The sequence below is a fragment of the Dendrobates tinctorius genome, unplaced genomic scaffold, assembly GCF_039654945.1.
Source record: "Dendrobates tinctorius isolate UK_male_01 unplaced genomic scaffold, ASM3965494v1 ptg000331l, whole genome shotgun sequence".
Lineage (NCBI taxonomy): Eukaryota > Metazoa > Chordata > Amphibia > Anura > Dendrobatidae > Dendrobates > Dendrobates tinctorius.
Genome location: NW_027361997.1, coordinates 2314082 through 2338445, shown reverse-complemented (window position 1 = coordinate 2338445; position 24364 = coordinate 2314082). Strand labels below are relative to the sequence as shown.

Below are 24364 nucleotides of genomic sequence, written 5' to 3'. Positions count from 1 at the left end.
ATCATCATCCCCGCACAGCCCCTCATCATCATCATCATCATCCCCACACAGCCCCTCATCATCATCATCCCCACACAGCCCCTCATCATCATCATCCCCGCACAGCCCCTCATCATCATCCCCCCCGCACAGCCCCTCATCATCATCATTCCCAGTTCCCCGCACAGCCCCTCATCACGTTCCCTATGCAGACCCTCTCAAGTAACATCAACCCCTTTCCAAAATACATCCTCGGAACACACACACCGAGTCCTGTGTCTCCATTCCCATTTGTACCAGGGTCCATGGTGCAGCCCCTCGGGGCTCTCCTCACTCGGCTACAAGGTGCAGCCCCTGGGTCCTCTGCGCAAACGGCTCCATGGTGCAGCCCCTCATTTCCCGCTTCTCTTCTCCAGGCTCCAGCAGCTGCAGAATCAGCAAAGCGCCGCTTCCTGCTATCGGGTCTTCACTGGGCTTATGGAGGCCCCGCCCCTTCCGGGACATCGCTACCATAGGTAGGTTAGGGCTGTAGAACTGCTAGACATTGCTGTACTGTATATGTATGTGGTGCACATTGCTGTGTACATACATGTGGTAACCTCATGTATGTGCACAGTAATGTATGTAACCTCATGTATGTGCACAGTAATGTATGTAACCACATGTATGTGCACAGTAATGTATGTAACCTCATGTATGTGCACAGTAATGTATGTAACCTCATGTATGTGCACAGTAATGTATGTAACCTCATGTATGTAATGTATGTAACCTCATGTATGTGCACAGTAATGTATGTAACCACATGTATGTGCACAGTAATGTATGTAACCTCATGTATGTAATGTATGTAACCTCATGTATGTACACAGTAATGTATGTAACCACATGTATGTGCACAGTAATGTATGTAACCTCATGTATGTGCACAGTAATGTATGTAACCTCATGTATGTAATGTATGTAACCTCATGTATGTGCACAGTAATGTATGTAACCTCATGTATGTGCACAGTAATGTATGTAACCTCATGTATGTAATGTATGTAACCTCATGTATGTGCACAGTAATGTATGTAACCACATGTATGTGCACAGTAATGTATGTAACCTCATGTATGTAATGTATGTAACCTCATGTATGTGCACAGTAATGTATGTAACCACATGTATGTGCACAGTAATGTATGTAACCTCATGTATGTGCACAGTAATGTATGTAACCTCATGTATGTAATGTATGTAACCTCATGTATGTGCACAGTAATGTATGTAACCTCATGTATGTGCACAGTAATGTATGTAACCTCATGTATGTAATGTATGTAACCTCATGTATGTGCACAGTAATGTATGTAACCACATGTATGTGCACAGTAATGTATGTAACCACATGTATGTGCACAGTAATGTATGTAACCACATGTATGTGCACAGTCATGTATGTAACCTCATGTATGTGCACAGTAATGTATGTAACCACATGTATGTGCACAGTAATGTATGTAACCTCATGTATGTGCACAGTAATGTATGTAACCTCATGTATGTGCACAGTAATGTATGTAACCTCATGTATGTAATGTATGTAACCTCATGTATGTGCACAGTAATGTATGTAACCTCATGTATGTAATGTATGTAACCTCATGTATGTGCACAGTAATGTATGTAACCTCATGTATGTAATGTATGAAACCACATGTATGTACACAGTAATGTATGTAACCTCATGTATGTGCACAGTAATGTATGTAACCACATGTATGTGCACAGTCATGTATGTAACCTCATGTATGTGCACAGTAATGTATGTAACCACATGTATGTGCACAGTCATGTATGTAACCTCATGTATGTGCACAGTAATGTATGTAACCACATGTATGTGCACAGTCATGTATGTAACCTCATGTATGTGCACAGTAATGTATGTAACCACATGTATGTGCACAGTCATGTATGTAACCTCATGTATGTGCACAGTAATGTATGTAACCACATGTATGTGCACAGTAATGTATGTAACCACATGTATGTGCACAGTCATGTATGTAACCTCATGTATGTGCACAGTAATGTATGTAACCACATGTATGTGCACAGTAATGTATGTAACCACATGTATGTGCACAGTAATGTATGTAACCTCATGTATGTGCACAGTAATGTATGTAACCTCATGTATGTAATGTATGTAACCTCATGTATGTGCACAGTAATGTATGTAACCTCATGTATGTAATGTATGTAACCTCATGTATGTGCACAGTAATGTATGTAACCTCATGTATGTAATGTATGAAACCACATGTATGTACACAGTAATGTATGTAACCTCATGTATGTGCACAGTAATGTATGTAACCTCATGTATGTAATGTATGTAACCTCATGTATGTGCACAGTAATGTATGTAACCTCATGTATGTAATGTATGAAACCACATGTATGTGCACAGTAATGTATGTAACCTCATGTATGTGCACAGTAATGTATGTAACCTCATGTATGTAATGTATGTAACCTCATGTATGTGCACAGTAATGTATGTAACCTCATGTATGTAATGTATGAAACCACATGTATGTACACAGTAATGTATGTAACCTCATGTATGTGCATAGTAATGTATGTAACCACATGTATGTGCACAGTAATGTATGTGACCTCATGTATGTGCACAGTAATGTATGTAACCACATGTATGTGCACAGTAATGTATGTAACCTCATGTATGTGCACAGTAATGTATGTAACCTCATGTATGTGCACAGTAATGTATGTAACCACATGTATGTGCACAGTAATGTATGTAACCACATGTATGTACACAGTAATGTATGTAACCTCATGTATGTGCACAGTAATTTATGTAACCACATGTATGTTCACAGTAATGTATGTAACCACATGTATGTGCACAGTAATGTATGTAACCTCATGTATGTGCACAGTAATGTATGTAACCTCATGTATGTGCACAGTAATGTATGTAACCTCATGTATGTGCACAGTAATGTATGTAACCACATGTATGTGCACAGTAATGTATGTAACCACATGTATGTAATGTATGTAACCACATGTATGTACACAGTAATGTATGTAACCTCATGTATGTGCACAGTAATGTATGTAACCACATGTATGTGCACAGTAATGTATGTAACCTCATGTATGTGCACAGTAATGTATGTAACCTCATGTATGTGCACAGTAATGTATGTAACCACATGTATGTGCACAGTAATGTATGTAACCTCATGTATGTGCACAGTAATGTATGTAACCACATGTATGTGCACAGTAATGTATGTAACCTCATGTATGTGCACAGTAATGTATGTAACCTCATGTATGTGCACAGTAATGTATGTAACCTCATGTATGTGCACAGTAATGTATGTAACCACATGTATGTGCACAGTAGTGTATGTAACCTCATGTATGTGCACAGTAATGTATGTAACCACATGTATGTACACAGTAATGTATGTAACCACATGTATGTACACAGTAATGTATGTAACCACATGTATGTACACAGTAATGTATGTAACCTCATGTATGTGCACAGTAATGTATGTAACCTCATGTATGTGCACAGTAATGTATGTAACCACATGTATGTGCACAGTAATGTATGTAATCTCATGTATGTGCACAGTAATGTATGTAACCACATGTATGTGCACAGTAATGTATGTAACCTCATGTATGTGCACAGTAATGTATGTAACCTAATGTATGTAATGTATGTAACCACATGTATGTGCACAGTAATGTATGTAACCTCATGTATGTGCACAGTAATGTATGTAACCTCATGTATGTGCACAGTAATTTATGTAACCACATGTATGTTCACAGTAATGTATGTAACCACATGTATGTGCACAGTAATGTATGTAACCTCATGTATGTGCACAGTAATGTATGTAACCTCATGTATGTGCACAGTAATGTATGTAACCTCATGTATGTACACAGTAGTGTATGTAACCTCATGTATGTAATGTATGTAACCACATGTATGTACACAGTAATGTATGTAACCTCATGTATGTGCACAGTAATGTATGTAACCTCATGTATGTGCACAGTAATGTATGTAACCACATGTATGTGCACAGTAATGTATGTAACCACATGTATGTAATGTATGTAACCACATGTATGTACACAGTAATGTATGTAACCTCATGTATGTGCACAGTAATGTATGTAACCTCATGTATGTGCACAGTAATGTATGTAACCTCATGTATGTGCACAGTAATGTATGTAACCACATGTATGTGCACAGTAATGTATGTAACCTCATGTATGTGCACAGTAATGTATGTAACCTCATGTATGTGCACAGTAATGTATGTAACCACATGTATGTGCACAGTAATGTATGTAACCTCATGTATGTGCACAGTAATGTATGTAACCACATGTATGTGCACAGTAATGTATGTAACCTCATGTATGTGCACAGTAATGTATGTAACCTCATGTATGTGCACAGTAATGTATGTAACCTCATGTATGTGCACAGTAATGTATGTAACCACATGTATGTGCACAGTAATGTATGTAACCTCATGTATGTGCACAGTAATGTATGTAACCACATGTATGTACACAGTAATGTATGTAACCACATGTATGTACACAGTAATGTATGTAACCACATGTATGTACACAGTAATGTATGTAACCTCATGTATGTGCACAGTAATGTATGTAACCTCATGTATGTGCACAGTAATGTATGTAACCACATGTATGTGCACAGTAATGTATGTAACCTCATGTATGTGCACAGTAATGTATGTAACCACATGTATGTGCACAGTAATGTATGTAACCTCATGTATGTGCACAGTAATGTATGTAACCTCATGTATGTGCACAGTAATGTATGTAACCTAATGTATGTAATGTATGTAACCACATGTATGTGCACAGTAATGTATGTAACCTCATGTATGTGCACAGTAATGTATGTAACCTCATGTATGTGCACAGTAATGTATGTAACCTCATGTATGTACACAGTAGTGTATGTAACCTCATGTATGTAATGTATGTAACCACATGTATGTACACAGTAATGTATGTAACCTCATGTATGTGCACAGTAATGTATGTAACCTCATGTATGTGCACAGTAATGTATGTAACCACATGTATGTGCACAGTAATGTATGTAACCACATGTATGTAATGTATGTAACCACATGTATGTACACAGTAATGTATGTAACCTCATGTATGTGCACAGTAATGTATGTAACCTCATGTATGTGCACAGTAATGTATGTAACCTCATGTATGTGCACAGTAATGTATGTAACCACATGTATGTGCACAGTAATGTATGTAACCTCATGTATGTGCACAGTAATGTATGTAACCTCATGTATGTGCACAGTAATGTATGTAACCACATGTATGTGCACAGTAATGTATGTAACCTCATGTATGTGCACAGTAATGTATGTAACCACATGTATGTGCACAGTAATGTATGTAACCTCATGTATGTGCACAGTAATGTATGTAACCTCATGTATGTGCACAGTAATGTATGTAACCTCATGTATGTGCACAGTAATGTATGTAACCACATGTATGTGCACAGTAATGTATGTAACCTCATGTATGTGCACAGTAATGTATGTAACCACATGTATGTACACAGTAATGTATGTAACCTCATGTATGTGCACAGTAATGTATGTAACCTCATGTATGTGCACAGTAATGTATGTAACCACATGTATGTGCACAGTAATGTATGTAACCTCATGTATGTGCACAGTAATGTATGTAACCACATGTATGTGCACAGTAATGTATGTAACCTCATGTATGTGCACAGTAATGTATGTAACCTCATGTATGTGCACAGTAATGTATGTAACCTCATGTATGTAATGTATGTAACCACATGTATGTGCACAGTAATGTATGTAACCTCATGTATGTGCACAGTAATGTATGTAACCTCATGTATGTGCACAGTAATTTATGTAACCACATGTATGTTCACAGTAATGTATGTAACCACATGTATGTGCACAGTAATGTATGTAACCTCATGTATGTGCACAGTAATGTATGTAACCTCATGTATGTGCACAGTAATGTATGTAACCTCATGTATGTACACAGTAGTGTATGTAACCTCATGTATGTAATGTATGTAACCACATGTATGTACACAGTAATGTATGTAACCTCATGTATGTGCACAGTAATGTATGTAACCTCATGTATGTGCACAGTAATGTATGTAACCACATGTATGTGCACAGTAATGTATGTAACCACATGTATGTAATGTATGTAACCACATGTATGTACACAGTAATGTATGTAACCTCATGTATGTGCACAGTAATGTATGTAACCTCATGTATGTGCACAGTAATGTATGTAACCTCATGTATGTGCACAGTAATGTATGTAACCACATGTATGTGCACAGTAATGTATGTAACCTCATGTATGTGCACAGTAATGTATGTAACCTCATGTATGTGCACAGTAATGTATGTAACCACATGTATGTGCACAGTAATGTATGTAACCTCATGTATGTGCACAGTAATGTATGTAACCACATGTATGTGCACAGTAATGTATGTAACCTCATGTATGTGCACAGTAATGTATGTAACCTCATGTATGTGCACAGTAATGTATGTAACCTCATGTATGTGCACAGTAATGTATGTAACCACATGTATGTGCACAGTAGTGTATGTAACCTCATGTATGTGCACAGTAATGTATGTAACCACATGTATGTACACAGTAATGTATGTAACCACATGTATGTACACAGTAATGTATGTAACCACATGTATGTACACAGTAATGTATGTAACCTCATGTATGTGCACAGTAATGTATGTAACCTCATGTATGTGCACAGTAATGTATGTAACCACATGTATGTGCACAGTAATGTATGTAACCTCATGTATGTGCACAGTAATGTATGTAACCACATGTATGTGCACAGTAATGTATGTAACCTCATGTATGTGCACAGTAATGTATGTAACCTCATGTATGTGCACAGTAATGTATGTAACCTAATGTATGTAATGTATGTAACCACATGTATGTGCACAGTAATGTATGTAACCTCATGTATGTGCACAGTAATGTATGTAACCTCATGTATGTGCACAGTAATGTATGTAACCTCATGTATGTGCACAGTAATGTATGTAACCTAATGTATGTAATGTATGTAACCACATGTATGTGCACAGTAATGTATGTAACCACATGTATGTGCACAGTAATGTATGTAACCACATGTATGTGCACAGTAATGTATGTAACCTCATGTATGTGCACAGTAATGTATGTAACCTCATGTATGTGCACAGTAATGTATGTAACCTAATGTATGTAATGTATGTAACCACATGTATGTGCACAGTAATGTATGTAACCACATGTATGTGCACAGTAATGTATGTAACCTCATGTATGTACACAGTAATGTATGTAACCACATGTATGTACGTATTCACATATACACAGAGCTCTGGTATTATACTACTTTTTTCTGGTTACCTGGTCATCCTGGGGACTGATGAATACCGCTCTTTGACCTGTGGGGGGCGCCCTGGTTTACTAGCATATACTGGGGTTTATGATGAGCCTTGGACAGACTGTAAGACATCAATGTCGGGGGGCTATATATTGGGGATTACTGGTCATTGTACCCAACATTGTATTTAGGTTGTACGACTTGTAGTTATCTGATGCGGTTAACCCTAAAGTGTTCACAGCCTCTGCAGTCTCAAGACATTTTGCAAGCACACAAGGAGGTAATTTAACCCATTTTAAATTCTGCAGTATTGAGAAGGTTTATAATCCGCTGAGAGGAGGTAACATACAACAAAAGCTTTTGAACCGCGAGTCTTATTGGATGTTTATGTTAAATGGTCTTAATGCAAGACAAGATCTGATAAAGCAATATTGATTATTTTACTGATTATTTTTTGTTTCGTTTCTCAAAGGGTTTTTCTTATTTTTGTTTTTGTGTGTCTTTTTTTTTTTTTTTATTTCTTTACCTTTTTTTATTTGAATATCCAAATGATTTTTAATTGCCTGTTCAATCACATACCTTGTATCTACCTCATAACTGTGGCCATTTTCAGCATTAGGTCAGAACATGGCTAAGATTTAGGTTGAAACGCGTCCATCTGACCTAACGGTGTGACAGTCTCCACTACCATGTCATTGCCTATTTTTTAAGGTTTATAATAAAGGTTATTTTTTAGCCATCTCCGCCAGCTGGATATTTTTCTTTCCTGTTCCATGTTTCCAAGTAGAAACCACTAAAAGATATTTCAAGCAACTGTTTAGCTGCTTCACGGTTTTCAATGCCTGAAGCCTTTAAGAGAAGCTGAAAAAGCCTGAACATACACACAGCAAGTGGTCCTGACATCCAAGTTCACATGTTCATTCTTTTTACAATTTTTAAGATGGATTCCAGGCGGAATATGCCTGAAAAAAGACGCAATGTGCACGTACCCTAAGGCTATAGGCACACTTTGCGGATTTTGATGTGGATCTGCAGCGTTTTTAGACGCTCAGAATTACATCAAATCCGCAGTATAGTGCACAGGCAGTGTTAGTCAATGGTAAATTAAGAATTGCTGTGCACATGCTGCCGAAAAATCCGTGCAGATTTGCAGCGGTTTTTTACCACAGCATGTCAATTCTCTTAGCAGATCCGCTGCAGCGTATTCAGTCTGGCTCATATATTCTCTCTCTTTCCCCCCCAGAGGCTCTGTCTCTGCAGAGTCTCTCTGCCAGCAGAGTCTCTCTCTCTCCCCAGAGGCTCTCTCTCTCTCTCCCACCAGAGGCTCCCCCCCCCAGAGGTGCTCTCTCTCTCTCCCCAGAGGCTTTCTCTCTCTCTCCCCAGAGGCTTTCTCTCTCTCTCCCCAGAGGCTCTCTCTCTCTCTCCCCAGAGGCTCTCTCTCTCCCCAGAGGCTCTCTCTCTCCCCCAGAGTCTCTCTCTCTCCCCAGAGGCTCTCTCTCTCTCTCCCACCAGAGGCTCCCCCCCCCAGAGGTGCTCTCTCTCTCTCCCCAGAGGCTTTCTCTCTCTCTCCCCAGAGGCTTTCTCTCTCTCTCCCCAGAGGCTCTCTCTCTCTCTCCCCAGAGGCTCTCTCTCTCCCCAGAGGCTCTCTCTCTCCCCCAGAGGCTTTCTCTCTCTCCCTCTCCCCAGAGGCTTTCTCTCTCTCTCTTCCCCCAGAGGCTCTCTCTCTTCCCCCAGAGGCTCTCTCTCTTCCCCCAGAGGCTCTCTCTCTTCCCCCAGAGGCTCTCTCTCTCTCTTCCCCCAGAGGCTCTCTCTCTCTCTTCCCCCAGAGGCTCTCTCTCTCTCTTCCCCCAGAGGCTCTCTCTCTCTCTTCCCCCAGAGGCTCTCTCTCTCTCTTCCCCCAGAGGCTCTCTCTCTCTCTTCCCCCAGAGGCTCTCTCTCTCTCTTCCCCCAGAGGCTCTCTCTCTCTCTTCCCCCCCAGAGGCTCTCTCTCTTCCCCCAGAGGCTCTCTCTCTCTCTCTCTTCCCCCAGAGGCTCTCTCTCTCTCCCCCCCAGAGGCACTCTCTCTTTCTCCCCTCAGAGGCTCTCTCCCCCAGAGGCTCTCTCTCTCCCTCTCCCCAGAGGCTCTCTCTCTCCCTCTCCTCAGTGGTCTCTCTCCCCCCCCCCAGAGACACAAGGGAGAAAGTTCACAGACAGGATCCATTCCCAGTACCACCTACAAATCCGCACAGCAAAAACGCATTAAAATCCGCATCAATTCCGGATGAAATCCGCAAGCGGTTTGCCCTGCGTTTTCTGCCAAGAGGTGCAGATTCTCTGCTGAAAATTATGCAGGCTAATCTGCAACATGTGCACATACCCTAAGAGTACAGTTACAGGTGACTGGAGGAATCTGCACATTCTGGAGTGGTTTTTGTCATGGATTCTTAGCATAATCAGCATGCGTTACATTTTCATTGTGGATTTCCCTCTATACAGTGCAATGGCTGAAATCCACAGAAAGAATTCACAGCCTGCTCATACAATATCTGCACGACTTAAAGTTTCTACAGTTTGTGAATTAGAAGCTGTAATTAGACTGTAACACGCTGCTGATAATTACGCCGCTAATCCAGAAGGAATAGCTGCAACATGTGAACATGCTCTTACATTCTGAATGTTTCTCTGACAATAGGAGTGCCGGAAGTTGCTTTCTTGCTGGCGTTGCCCATAAGGGATGCACACAAATCTGCAGTTGTATTGTCGGCCAGTCTGATGGTCATGCGACTACAGGGAAAGAGGACACTATTGTGACTTCAGGTGGGTTGGAAGCTGGAATTTGATATTATTGTTTGCTTTAGAACGTGTATTTTGCTTGCTCCTAGATCTTAGTTTACCTGTGATGTATAAATGATGCATCTGTGATATTAGGTTCTGTATATGTGTGTGTGTATATATTTAAATAAATACACACACACATACAGTGGGAAAATAAGTATTTAATACACTTCTGATTTTGGAAGCTTTCCCACCTACAAAGAATAGAGAGGTCTGTAATTTTTATTGTAGGTACACTTCAACAGTAAGAGAACGAATCTAAAAATAAAAACTAAAAAATCACATTGTACGATTTTTAAATAATTAATATGCATTTTATTGCAGGAATTAAGTATTTGATCACCTACCAACCAGCAAAAACTCTGGCTCTCACAGACCAGTTAGTTTTCCTTTAAGAAGCCCACCTATTCTGCACTCATTACCAGTATTAATTACACCTGTTTGAACTTGTTACCTGTATAAAAGACACCTGTCCACACACTCAATCACACTCCAACCCCTCCACCATGGCCAAGACTAAAGAGCTGCCTAAGAACACCAGAGAAAAAAATGTAGACCTCCACAAGGCTGGAATGGGCTACAGGACAATAGACAAGCAGATTAATGAGAAGACAAAAACTGTTCACTGTTACCGCTGCTGTGCCTGCCGCTTCCGCTGCTGTGCCTGCCGCTGCCTGTCGGTCCTCTGCCTGGTCCGCTGCTGCCCGCTCTTCCTCTGCTGCTAATGGCTCCTCCGGCTCTGCTCCTGTGTTCCAGTGTGCTGTCCTCGCTCGGCCCCGCCGTGCTTCCTCCCGACTTCCAGTCACGCGCTCTGCTGGGTTTTCCTGGCATCTGCGCATGCTCCCTGGGGATCCTTAGAGGGCAGGCGCATATCTATCCAGCGTTTTATGCCCCCAGATACCCTGACCCGGAAATCCTTGACAACCAATCCGGGTAAGGCATAAGGTATTTTAGGCCACCTCCCCTAAGCGGAGGTGCCTGGTTATTATATAGCTCCTTGCTTAGTGTGCTTGCGCTCCTGTATGCTTGTACCCTTGAACTCTGCTCTGCCAGCATCCCGTGCACCTGTGCCCTGTTACACTGCCCTGTTTGTATCCTCTATGCCCATTCTCCTGTGCGCTACTCTGGCAGTATATACCTCTCTCCTCTATCACTCTCTCTGCAGTTATCTCCCGCTTCAGCTCCACTGGAGTCCTGCCTTGACATCTTCCTCCAGTGTTCCTCCTGGGTCCGTCCGTCCTCCCTGGATCCGTACTCCTGTCTCCTGCACGCTCACGTCCACCGTTCTTCCACGGCCTCTCTCTATCTCACTCCCCATTCACTACCTGAGCCACCCCTCTCAGTATTGGCTACTGTGGTCCAAGATACCTCTGAGCTTGCCCCTGATGAACCGTGTATAGGGGTCGGTCTTCATTAGGTCAGCTCACCCAGGGGTAGGTAAGTTCCACGGTATAGAGGGTCCACTCCAGTACTCGCCTCTCTGAGGCATCACAGAGTAACCAGGCCATGGACCCCGCCGGTACCGCCTTCTCCACCCAGAAGGAGCTGACTCCCTTGCGTGAGAATCAACAGCGCATCATGACCTTTATGCAAACTATGGAGTCTCACCTGACCTCGTTACAAGCCGCAGACCCGGATAATGCTACCCAGCTTGCGGGCCTCTAGCAGGACCTTACCCAACAACGAGACACACAGGCTCGCATGTTGTGTTATATGGCCTCGATAGACGACTGCCTGCATAACTTGCAATCAGCAGCCGTGGCTACTGTTCAGGTAGCATCCTGTGACCCTGGCTCTATTCATCTGCCTCACCCACCGCCTCATCTCGGCAAGCCACCCAGGGGCCCACAAACTTTGCAGGGGGTTCCTGAACCAGTGTCAACTCCACTTTGAACTCCTTCCACTGCAATATTCCACCGACCAGGCAAAAGTGGCTTTTATTGTATCCCACCTGGAGGGGGAGGCCTTGGCTTGGGTAAATCCCCTGTGGGAACTTGACGATCCCATAGTGTCCCATGTTATGATTGAGTCACCGTAGGAGGCAAAAATAGAAATGCTAGCTAAGTCCAGAAAACCAGAGAAGTTGGCAGCTATCGGATTGCAGACCCCTGAACCTATCAACACAACTAGCAGTAGCCGTGGGGGGCTCCTACGATGCCCTAGGCCCCTCGATCACAGCCGGAGGACTACATAGCCTAAAGACAGAAAGGGAAATCTAAACTGCCCCAGAGCATACCCCAAAGTAAAAGGCAGCCCCCCACATATAATGACGGTGAAGCAAGAAGAAAGAACAAAACACAGACAGAAAGATAGACTGAGCAAAGATGGGGCCCACGCTAGCTTAGATAGGAAAGGACAGGAAGGCTGCTGTCTGCAATCCGTGAAAAACCCTATGAAAATAAGAGCAAACAAACTGACAGTAAAAAAGGCCCTGAAGACGCTAGGCTTCAAAAAAGCTATGTCAGTACTCAGGAATATTCTGAAGACAGAGCAACAGGCAAAAGGAGATTCAGCTAACCCCAGCAGGGAATGGCAGAATCCAGAAAAGCAAGGAAAACAAAACACTAATGCAAAAAGGCAAAGCAGAAATCTTAGCTTTAGATGAGCAGGAATCAGACTGGTTTCCTAGAAGTCCACAGAGAAATCACCCGCAGGCCAGAAGGGCGTCGGCAGCCTTATATCCAGTCATTAACTCCACTCAGCCAGTCATCATCATCAGCCCCAGGCGTTTGACAATCAGGCTCACTACCTTTCTTCACCAGAAGAGGGAGTTCCTCGGGCCTCAGTAGTGAAGGGGAAAATGAACTCACAACAGTACCTCCCCCTTGAGAAGGGGTCTCCGAACCCTCAACCACTCCACCAGGGCGATCAAGGTGAGCCCGATGAAAGGCACGCACCAATCTTTTGGCATGACCCAACAAGAGGGGGGGCACTGCTAGACCTAATATTATCCAACAGGCCAGACCGCATATCAAATGTAAGGGTTGGGGGTCACTTGGGTAATAGTGATCACAAATTAATAAGTTTTCATGTATCCTTTAATAAGATGTGTAGTAGAGGGGTTACAAGGACACTAAACTTCAGGAAGGCAAATTTCCAACGGATGAGAGATGATCTTGGTGCAATTAACTGGGACGATATCCTGAGACATAAAAATACACAAAGAAAATGGGAGACGTTTATTAGCATCCTGAATAGGATCTGTGCACAATATATACCGTATGGGAATAAACATGCGAGAAATAGGAGGAAACCACTATGGCTAAATAGAGCTGTAAGGGGCGCAATAAGAGATAAAAATAAAGCATTTAGAGAATTAAAGCAAGTAGGTAGTGATGAGGCATTAAATAAATACAGAAGATTAAATAAATTCTGTAAAAAGCAAATCAAGACAGCAAAGATTGAGACAGAGAGACTCATTGCCAGAGAAAGTAAAAATAATCCCAAAATATTCTTTAACTACATAAATAGTAAGAAGCTAAAAAATGATAGTGTTGGTCCCCTTAAAAATAGTCTGGGTGAAATGGTGGATGAGGATGAGGAAAAAGCCAATATGCTAAATGACTTTTTTTCAACAGTATTTACACAAGAAAATCCCATGATGGATAACATGATCAGGGATAAAAATTCTCCATTAAATGTCACCTGCTTAACCCAGCAGGAAGTACGGCGGCGTCTACAAATCACTAAAATTGACAAATCCCCGGGCCCGGATGGGATACACCCCTGAGTACTGCAGGAATTAAGCACAGTCATTGATAGACCACTATTTTTAATCTTTAAAGATTCCATAATAACAGGGTCTGTGCCACAGGACTGGCGTATAGCAAATGTGGTGCCAATATTCAAAAAGGGGACAAAAACTGAACTTGGAAATTATAGGCCTGTAAGTTTAACCTCAACTGTGGGTAAAATCCTGGAGGGTTTTCTAAGAGATACTATTCTGGAGTATCTGGAGAAGAATAACCTTATGACCCAATATCAACATGGGTTTACAAGAGACCGTTCCTGTCAGACTAATCTGATAAGCTTTTATGAAGAGGTAAGTTCCGGACTGGACCAAGGGAATGCAGTGGACGTGGTGTACATGGACTTTTCAAAAGCTTCAAAAGCTTTTGATACGGTGCCACACAAAAGGTTGATACATAAAATGAGAACAATGGGGATAGGGGAAAATATGTGTAGGTGGGTTAAGAGCTGGCTCAGGGATAGGAAACAAAGGGTGGTTATTAATGGAGCACACTCGGACTGGGTCACGGTTAGCAGTGGGGTACCACAGGGGTCAGTTTTGGGCCCGCTTCTTTTTAACATATTTATTAATGACCTTGTAGGGGGCATAGAGAGTAGAATTTCAATATTTGCAGATGACACTAAACTCTGCAGGGTAATTAATACAGAGGAGGACAATTTTATATTACAGGAGGATTTATGTAAACTAGAAGCTTGGGCTGATAAATGGCAAATGAGCTTTAATGGGGATAAATGTAAGGTCATGCACTAGGGTAGAACGAACAAGTTGTATAATTATGTGCTTAATTGTAAAACACTGGGCAAAACAGTCACTGAAAAAGACCTGGGTGTATGGGTGGACGACAAACTCACATTTAGTGGCCAGAGTCAAGCAGCTGCTGCAAAGGCAAATAAAATAATGGGATGCATTAAAAGAGGCATAGATGCTCATGAGGAGAACATAATTTTACCTCTACAGTGCCTACAAGTAGTATTCAACCCCCTGCAGATTTAGCAGGTTTGATAAGATGCAAATAAGTTAGAGCCTTCAAACTTCACACAAGAGCAGGATTTATTAACAGATGCATAAATCTTACAAACCAAAAAGTTATGTTGCTCAGTTAAATTTTAATAAATTTTAAACATAAAAGTGTGGGTCAATTATTCTTCAACCCCTAGGTTTAATATTTTGTGGAATAACCCTTGTTTGCAATTACAGCTAATAATCGTCTTTTATAAGACCTGATCAGGCCGGCACAGGTCTCTGGAGTTATCTTGGCCCACTCCTCCATGCAGATCTTCTCCAAGTTATCTAGGTTCTTTGGGTGTCTCATGTGGACTTTAATCTTGAGCACCTTCCACAAGATTTCAATTGGGTTAAGGTCAGGAGACTGACTAGGCCACTCCAACACCTTGATTTTTTGCCTCTTGAACCAGGCCTTGGTTTTCTTGGCTGTGTGCTTTGGGTCGTTGTCTTGTTGGAAGATGAAATGACGACCCATCTTAAGATCCTTGATGGAGGAGCGGAGGTTCTTGGCCAAAATCTCCAGGTAGGCCGTGCTATCCATCTTCCCATGGATGCGACCAGGTGGCCAGGCCCCTTGGCTGAGAAACAGCCCCACAGCATGATGCTGCCACCGCCATGCTTGACTGTAGGGATGGTATTCTTGGGGTCGTATGCAGTGCCATCCAGTCTCCAAACGTCACGTGTGTGGTTGGCACCAAAGATCTCGATCTTGGACTCATCAGACCAGAGAACCTTGAACCAAGTCTGTCTCAGAGTCCTCCAAGTGATCATGAGCAAACTGTAGACGAGCCTTGACATGACGCTTTGAAAGTGAAGGTACCTTACGGGCTCGTCTGGAACGGAGACCATTGCGGTGGAGTACGTTACTTATGGTATTGACTGAAACCAATGTCCCCACTGCCATGAGATCTTCCCGGAGCTCCTTCCTTGTTGTCCTTGGGTTAGCCTTGACTCTTCGGACAAGCCTGGCCTCGGCACGGTAGGAAACTTTCAAAGGCTGTCCAGGCCATGGAAGGCTAACAGTAGTTCCATAAGCCTTCCATTTCCGGATGATGCTCCCAACAGTGGAGACAGGTAGGCCCAACTCCTTGGAAAGGGTTTTGTACCCCTTGCCAGCCTTGTGACCCTCCACGATCTTGTCTCTGATGGCCTTGGAATGCTCCTTTGTCTTTCCCATGTTGACCATGTATGAGTGCTGTTCACAAGTTTGGGGAGGGTCTTAAATAGTCAGAAAAGGCTGGAAAAAGAGATAATTAATCCAAACATGTGAAGCTCATTGTTCTTTGTGCCTGAAATACTTCTTAATACTTTAGGGGAACCAAACAGAATTCTGGTGGTTTGAGGGGTTGAATAATAAATGACCCTCTGAATAAACTTTTCACAATTTAAAAAAAAATTAAACAAAGAAATAACATTCTTTTTTGCTGCAGTGCATTTCACACTTCCAGGCTGATCTACAGTCCAAATGTCACAATGCCAAGTTAATTCCGAATGTGTAAACCTGCTAAATCTGCAGGGGGTTGAATACTACTTGTAGGCACTGTATATAAGTCACTAGTGCGACCACACTTAGAATACTGTGTACAGTTCTGGTCTCCGGTGTATAAGAAAGACATAGCTGAACTGGAGCGGGTGCAGAGAAGAGCGACCAAGGTTATTAGGGAACTAGGGGGTCTGCAATACCAAGACAGGTTATTACACTTGGGGTTATTTAGTTTGGAGAATCGAAGGCTTAGGGGTGATCTTATTACAATGTATAAATATATGTGGGGACAATACAAAGACCTTTCTAATGATCTTTTTACTCTTAGACCTGTGACGGGGACAAGGGGGCATCCTCTACGTCTGGAGGAAAGAAGGTTTAAGCATACTCACAGACGCGGATTCTTTACTGTAAGAGCAGTGAGACTATGGAACTCTCTGCCATATGATGTTGTAATGAGTGATTCACTACTAAAATTTAAGAAGGGACTGGATGCCTTTCTTGAAAAGTATAATATTACAGGGTATATACACTAGTCTCCTTAATATTGCGTTGATCCAGGGAGCTAGTCTGATTGCCGTATGTGGAGTCGGGAAGGAATTTTTTTCCCCAATGTGAAGCTTACTGTTGCCACATGGGTTTTTTTTGCCTTCCTCTGGATCAACATGTTAGGGCAAGTTAGGATAGGATATGGGTTGAACTAGATGGACTTAAAGTCTCCCTTCAACCTTAATTACTATGTTACTATGTTACTATGAATATCAGAGGCAGAGACCCAGGAATTATCCTCCTGACCATAACCCTTCCACTTAACCAAATACTGGAGTCTCCATCTAGCCAGACGGGAATCCAGTACTTTCTCTACCTCATATTCCATGTTACCTTCAACCAATACAGGGTCTGGAGGTGCAACCCCCGGAACAACAGGTTCAGCAAACCTCTTCAACAAAGATTTATGGAACACATTATGGATTTTAAATGTGACAGGAAGAGCCAAACGAAAAGAGACCGGATTAATAATCTCCAAAATCTTGTAAGGTCCAATAAATCTAGGCTTAAACTTAGGAGAAGCCACCTTCATAGCAATATTTTTTGATGATAACCACACCATATCACCAACCTTAAATTGGGGACCAATGGTCCTATGTTGGTTGGAAAACCGCTGGGCCTTTTCCTGGGAGAGAGATAACTTATCCACCACTTGGTCCCAGATCTGGTGCATTCTCTCCACCACAGTGTCAACCGCTGGGCAGGCAGAGGGCTCCACCTGCCCTGAAAAAAATCGAGGATGAAACCCAAAGTTACAAAAAAAGGAGACATCAAAGTGGCAGAACTAGCTCTATTATTTAAAGCAAATTCGGCCAAGGGCAAAAATGAAACCCAATCATCCTGATCAGCAGAAATAAAACATCTCAAATATGACTCCAAGGTCTGGTTTGTTCTCTTTGTCTGCCCATTGGTCTGAGGGTGAAAAGCAGAGGAGAAGGACAACTGAATTCCCAGCTTGGAACAGAAAGTTCTCCAAAATCTAGACACAAACTGGACTCCTCTGTCAGATACAATGTTCTCAGGAATCCCGTGCAAGCGAACCACCTGTTGTAAAAACAGGGGCACCAATTCAGAGGATGACGGCAACTTAGGGAGTGGTACAAGATGAACCATCTTAGAGAACCTATCACAAATCACCCAAATAACAGTCATCCTTTGAGAGACAGGCATATCAGAGATGAAATCCATTGAAATATGGGTCCATGGCCTCTTGGGGACAGGCAAAGGCATCAACAACCCACTAGAGCGAGAACACGAATTAGACCGGGAGCACGTCCCACAGGACTGCACAAAATTCCTGACATCACGAGACAAGGAGGGCCACCAAAAAGACCGACTCACCAGATCTCTAGTACCAAAAATACCTGGATGACCAGCCAAAGCAGAGCAATGAACTTCAGACATCACTCTCTTCTTCCACTGGTCAGGAACATACAACTTTCCACTGGGACAACGCTCAGGTTTGTCCTCCTGGAACTCTTCCAGAGCATGTCTCAAATCGGGCGAGATGGCAGAAAGAACTACCCCTTCGCCTAAGATGGTAGCAGGCTTGGTCACCACAGGAGAATCAGCAAAGAAGCTCCTAGAGAGGGCGTCAGCCTTGACATTCTTAGTTCCAGGAAGAAAAGAAACCACAAAATCAAAACGTGTAAAAAACAAGGCCCACCTAGCCTGTCTAGGGTTCAAGCGCTTAGCCGACTCTAGGTAAATCAAATTCTTGTGGTCAGTGAGGACCACGACTTGATGCTTAGCTCCCTCCAACCTATGTCTCCACTCCTCAAATGCCCATTTCATGGCTAACAGTTCCCGATTCCCCACATCATAGTTACGTTCAGATGGAGAGAACTTTCGGGAAAAGAAAGCACAGGGATTCATTTTAGATGTTACAGGATCCTTTTGGGACAAAACAGCTCCTGCACCAATCTCAGAAGCATCCACCTCTACCTGGAACGGAAGTGAGACATCAGGTTGCCGCAAAACCGGGGCGGAGGTGAATCTTCGCTTCAGCTCCTGAAAGGAAGAAACAGCCTCCGGAGACCAATTTAACACATCAGCACCCTTAGTCAAATCAGTCAATGGCTTGGCAATACTAGAAAATTTTGCAATAAATTTCCGATAAAAATTAGCAAAACCCAAAAACTTCTGGAGGGCCTTCAAAGAAGTGGGCTGAACCCAATCGTAAATGGCCTGTTCCTTGGCCGGGTCCATTTCAATAGTTGACGGGGACAAAATAAATCCCAAAAAAGAAATCCTCTGTACTCCAAAAAGGCATTTAGATCCTTTGACATACAGGGAATTCTCCCTCAAGATCCGGAACACAGTCCGAATATGTTCCACATGAGAATCCCAATCCTTGGAGAAGATCAAAATATCATCCAGCTAGATAATCAAAAATTTATCGACAAAATCTCGGAAAATATCGTTCATGAAGCACTGGAAGACAGAAGGGGCATTAGTGAGCCCAAAAGGCATCACCAGGTACTCAAAATGTCCCTCCGGAGTATTAAACGCCGTCTTCCATTCATCCCCATGCTTAATGCGAATAAGATTATACGCCCCCCTGAGGTCAAGCTTAGTAAACCAGCAAGCACCTTTAACTCTGGAGAATAGATCAGAAATCAGGGGTAACGGATACTGATATTTAACAGTAATTTTGTTGAGAGCACGATAATCAATACAGGGTCTTAATGATCCATCCTTTTTGGCTACAAAAAAAAAAACGGCACCTAAGGGTGACGAGGATGGTCTAATATGACCCTTCTCCAACGCCTCCTTAATATAGGATCGCATAGCCTCGTGCTCGGGTACACATAAATTGAAGAGCCGACCCTTGGGAAATTTACACCCCGGGCTCAGTTCAATAGCACAGTCATAACTCCTATGAGGAGGCAGAGACGCAGACTCATTCTCACTAAATACATCATAAAAGTCCGCCAAATAATCAGGAACATCATGCGACTGAGGAGAGGTGGAAAACACCAGAGCCTCACTAAAGGCACACCGACAACCCCAACTCACCACAGACACAGATTTCCAATCCAAAACTGGATTATGAATTTGTAACCAGGGAAACCCCAGAACAATAGTATCATGCAGATTATGTAACACCAAAAACCTGCAATTTTCTTGATGGTCTGGGGCGACCCGCATTACCACCTGGGTCCAAAACTGAGGTTTATTTTTAGCCAAAGGAGTAGCATCAATCCCCCTCAAAGGGATAGGCGTCTGCAGAGGTGTCATCGGAAATCCACAACGTTTAGCAAAATCCAAGTCCATTAGGTTTAGAGCTGCTCCCGAATCCACAAAAGCCTTGGCGGAAAATGTGGACAGGGAGCAGATCAGAGTAATAGCCAGAAGAAACTTAGGTTGAACACCACCAACAGAAAACGTGTGTGCAAAGCGTTTCTCGCGTTTAGGACAGACAGAAATAATATGCGAGGCATCTCCACAGAAAAAAAACAACTTATTACGCCTTCTGAACTCCTGACGCTGCTCTCTGGAAAAAACTCTATCACATTGCATAGGTTCAGACATCTGTTCAACAGGTGGCAACACCTCTCGTGCAGCTCTGCATTCGCATAAACGCCGATCAACCTGAATGACTAAAGACATAGAATCGTCAAGACCAGAGGGAACAGGAAATCCCACCATAGTATCTTTTACGGCTTCTGACAACCCCTTCCGAAAGAGAGCAGCCAAGGCATTATCATTCCAGGTAGTAAGTACTGCCCACTTTCGGAATTTTTGACAGTACAATTCTGCAGAATCACGACCCTGGTTCAATGCTCTCTTTCGGAAGAGAGGCGTCTCTGTGAAGCCAACAGAGTACGCTCAGCGCACACCGGGTGACGTCCAACCCGCATGCAATAATACCGCCATATTTAGTGTTCGCCATTATTTAGCAGCAGTGATAACACCTTCTGCACGGTGGACCCCGATCGGCGAACGCACTTTATTATTTATTTAGTGCGTTCCGCCGTTCCTAACAAGGGGAGAGTGGATACCCCTGCCTCATCCCTCTGTGTAACTTTATGGTGTGGGATAACTCCCCATTCACTCTAATTCTAGCCACTTGTTGTGCATACAGCAGTTTAACCCGATAAAAATTGCGACCCAAAGCCCATACAATGCAAAACCTGCCACAAATATCCCCATTCTATGCTATCAAATGCCTTGTGGGCATTTAAGGAAGCAATAACGCTCTGACCATAGTGGTCGGCCTGCAGCTGCATATTCATAAAAAACCTTCTCAAATTAACGCCCGTAGACCTGTCAGGCATAAAGCCAGACTGATCTGGATGTATCAACTTAGAGATAACACCCGTCAGCTGGTCCGCCAACACCTTGGCCAGAAGCTTCACATCCGTTGTGAGCAAGGAAATTGGACGGTATGATTCATGCAATCGTGGATCTTTATCTTCTTTCGGTATTACCACTATTATGGCTTCTCTCATGGACGCTGGCAAAGTCCCTCTACTCTCAGCATCTTCCAAGACCACCCTTAATCTGGGCACTAACACCTCCTCCATTCCATTATAAATTTCAGCTGGTAACCCGTCTACTCTTGGTGCCTTTCCCCTAGACATGGACCCTAGAGCTTGACTTATCTCCTCATCTGTGATAAGTGCCTCCAATCAATCCCTGTCATCCTCTCCAAATTTGAGTAAAAGGCCTGTCACACTAAACGATATCTCTAGCAATATCGCTATAACTTGTGACGTTATAGCGATATTGCTAGCGATATCGCTATGTCTGATACTTACCTACGACCCGGTCCCCCGCTGGTTATCGCTGATCGCGCGAGAACGTCCAGGACTGTTTCTCGTCGTCAGCTTCCTGCGGCGCTTCCTGTGGAGAGACGAGCGTGGAGCCGGGCGGGAGGACGTCAGGATCGCCTAGTGTGACAGGTAAGTAGCGACCCCCGACCCCTGCGATGTCGCTGGTGAGATCTGCCTGTGTTGCAGCTCACTAGCGACCACTTAGCAATGTACCAGCGACCCTGACCGCGTCATATCGCTGGTCGGGATCGCTAGTACATCGCTAAGTGTGACAGTACTCTAACCCAAGCCCTCTAAAAATGCCACAGTTTCACCCACCGATGCCCCCACCCGAGAGGAGTATAAATCTGTATAAAAATCCGTAAAGGCTCTTAAAATATCTGAGCCGTTTCCCCGAAATCAACGAATGCACATATGAGGTACTCCTCTGGACAGACGCCACCAGCGACAACATGTGGCCCACTGTCTCCCCCTCCTGGTACCTGGATGACATCCTTGTCTTTTCTTCAGATCTCCTGACCCACAGAAGGAGTGTTCGTCTGGTTCTGCATCGTCTGAGAGAAAATCACCTGTATGCCAAGCTCGAAAAATGTCTCTTTGAGCAGACCTCTTTACCCTTCCTGAGTTATATTATTTCAGATTCAGGCCTAAAGATGGATCCTGAGAAGGTGTCTGCCATCCTCAACTGGCCGCGACCCTGTGGGGTAAGAGCTACAGGCAGTTCATCCCTCGTTTGTCCTCGGTACCAAGCCTATTTCGTCTCTGATCCGTAAAGGTGCCAGCTCCAAGATATGGACTCCGGAAGTAGAGGATGCCTTCTTACTCTTAAAGCAGTCCTTCACCTCAGCCCCAGTATTTCATCGTCACGAGGCTAACAAACCATTCATTCTAGAGGTGGACGCTTCTTCCACAGGTGTTGGAGCTGTACTCTTGCAGAAGACCTCTGGTGGCCGGTTGGTTCCTTGTGGCTTCTTCTCTAAGGCGTTTTCTGCAGCTGAACGCAATTACATCATTGGAGATCGCAAGTTGTTGTCCATAAAATTAACTCTAGAGGAGTGGCGGTATCTTCCCGAGGGGGCTGTGCATCCGTTTGTGATCTTTACCGACCATAAGAATCTGGCCTATCTCCGATCCGCACAGAGACTCAATCCTCAACAGGCCAGATGGTCCCTGTTTTTCGCCCATTTTGATTTTGAACTGCGCTTCCGGCCAGGCGACAGGAATGTGAAAGTGGACGCACTGTCTAGGTCATTTCATCCTGGAGACATAGAGGAGGAACCGGCGCATATTATGGATCCCGCCAAAGTCATTACTGTGGCACCTTTGAAGATGACCAGTCCGCCCCCGGGTAAGACCTTCGTCGCAGAGGGCGACAGGAGGAGAGTGTTAGTCTGGGGACATTCGTCCAAGTTGGCCGGACAGGCCGGAATAAAGAAGACCTTCCTTCTCATCGCTTTCTTCTACTGGTGGCCCACTCTGCACAATGGATATCAAGGAATTTGTTGCCTCATGTCCATCTTGTGCCAAGAACAAGGTACCTCGACAATTACCTCATGGAACCCTGCTTCCTCTTCCAGTTCCGTCTGCTCCATGGCAGCATATTGCCATGGACTTTATTTCCGACCTACCGAATTTCTCTGGTTGTACCGTCATCCTTGTGGTAGTAGATCGGTTCTCTAAAATGGCTCATTTTGTTCCCTTGTCTGGGCTTCCCTCAGCTCCTAAGTTGGCGAGGATTTTTATTGGAAATATCTTCAAACTCCACGGGTTCCCTCGGCACATCGTATCTAACAGAGGGGTTCAGTTTACGTCTCGCTACTGGAGGGCTCTGTGCAAACTCATGAAGGTGTCTCTGGACTTCTCCTTAGCATACCATCCCCAGACCAATGGTCAGGTAGAGCGGACTAATCAGGTCTTAGCTGTCTATCTTCGACACTTTACCAATGCTCATCATGATGATTGGGTCTGCCTGCTTCCTTGGGCAGAGTTTGCCTACAATAATCACTCCAGTGAGTCCTCTGCCAAAACTCCTTTCTTTGTCGTCTTTGGACAACATCCGGGTATGCGTCTTCCAGTATCTCTAGCCTGAGGGGTACCAGCGGCCGACTCTCTGACTCAGGAATTCTCTATGATCTGGGAGGACGTTCAGGAGGCACTCAACAAAGCATGTGGAAGGATGAAAACACACGCCTGACAAGAGACATCTAGATTCTCCTCCTTTCAGTCCCGGCGACAAGGTGTAGCTATCCTCAAGGTACATTAGACTTAAGATACCATCTTACAAGTTGGGTCTGCGCTACATTGGCCCCTTCGAGGTTCTGAAACAAGTCAACAATGTTGCATACAAGCTGAGATTGCCTGCCTCGCTCTGTATTCCCAACATCTTCCATGTGTCTCTGCTAAAACCCGCAATTTTAACTGCTTCCACCCCTCAT

At 43.5% G+C, this 24364-nt stretch overlaps 1 protein-coding gene across 3 annotated transcripts in view; it reads left to right on the top strand.

Moving 5' to 3' along the window:
* The first annotated feature begins 349 nt into the window (after positions 1–349).
* The window catches only part of LOC141074233 (uncharacterized), an 83346-nt gene continuing 59331 nt past the window's right edge, over positions 350–24364 (top strand). For 2 of the 3 annotated variants that reach the window (XM_073561819.1, XM_073561817.1), the window contains exon 1: positions 9562–10345. The gene's annotated coding sequence lies outside the window, so the exon portion shown is untranslated. Of the gene's footprint in view, positions 495–9561; positions 10346–24364 lie in introns of those variants that run through there. The other variant, XM_073561818.1, reaches the window with a different exon arrangement.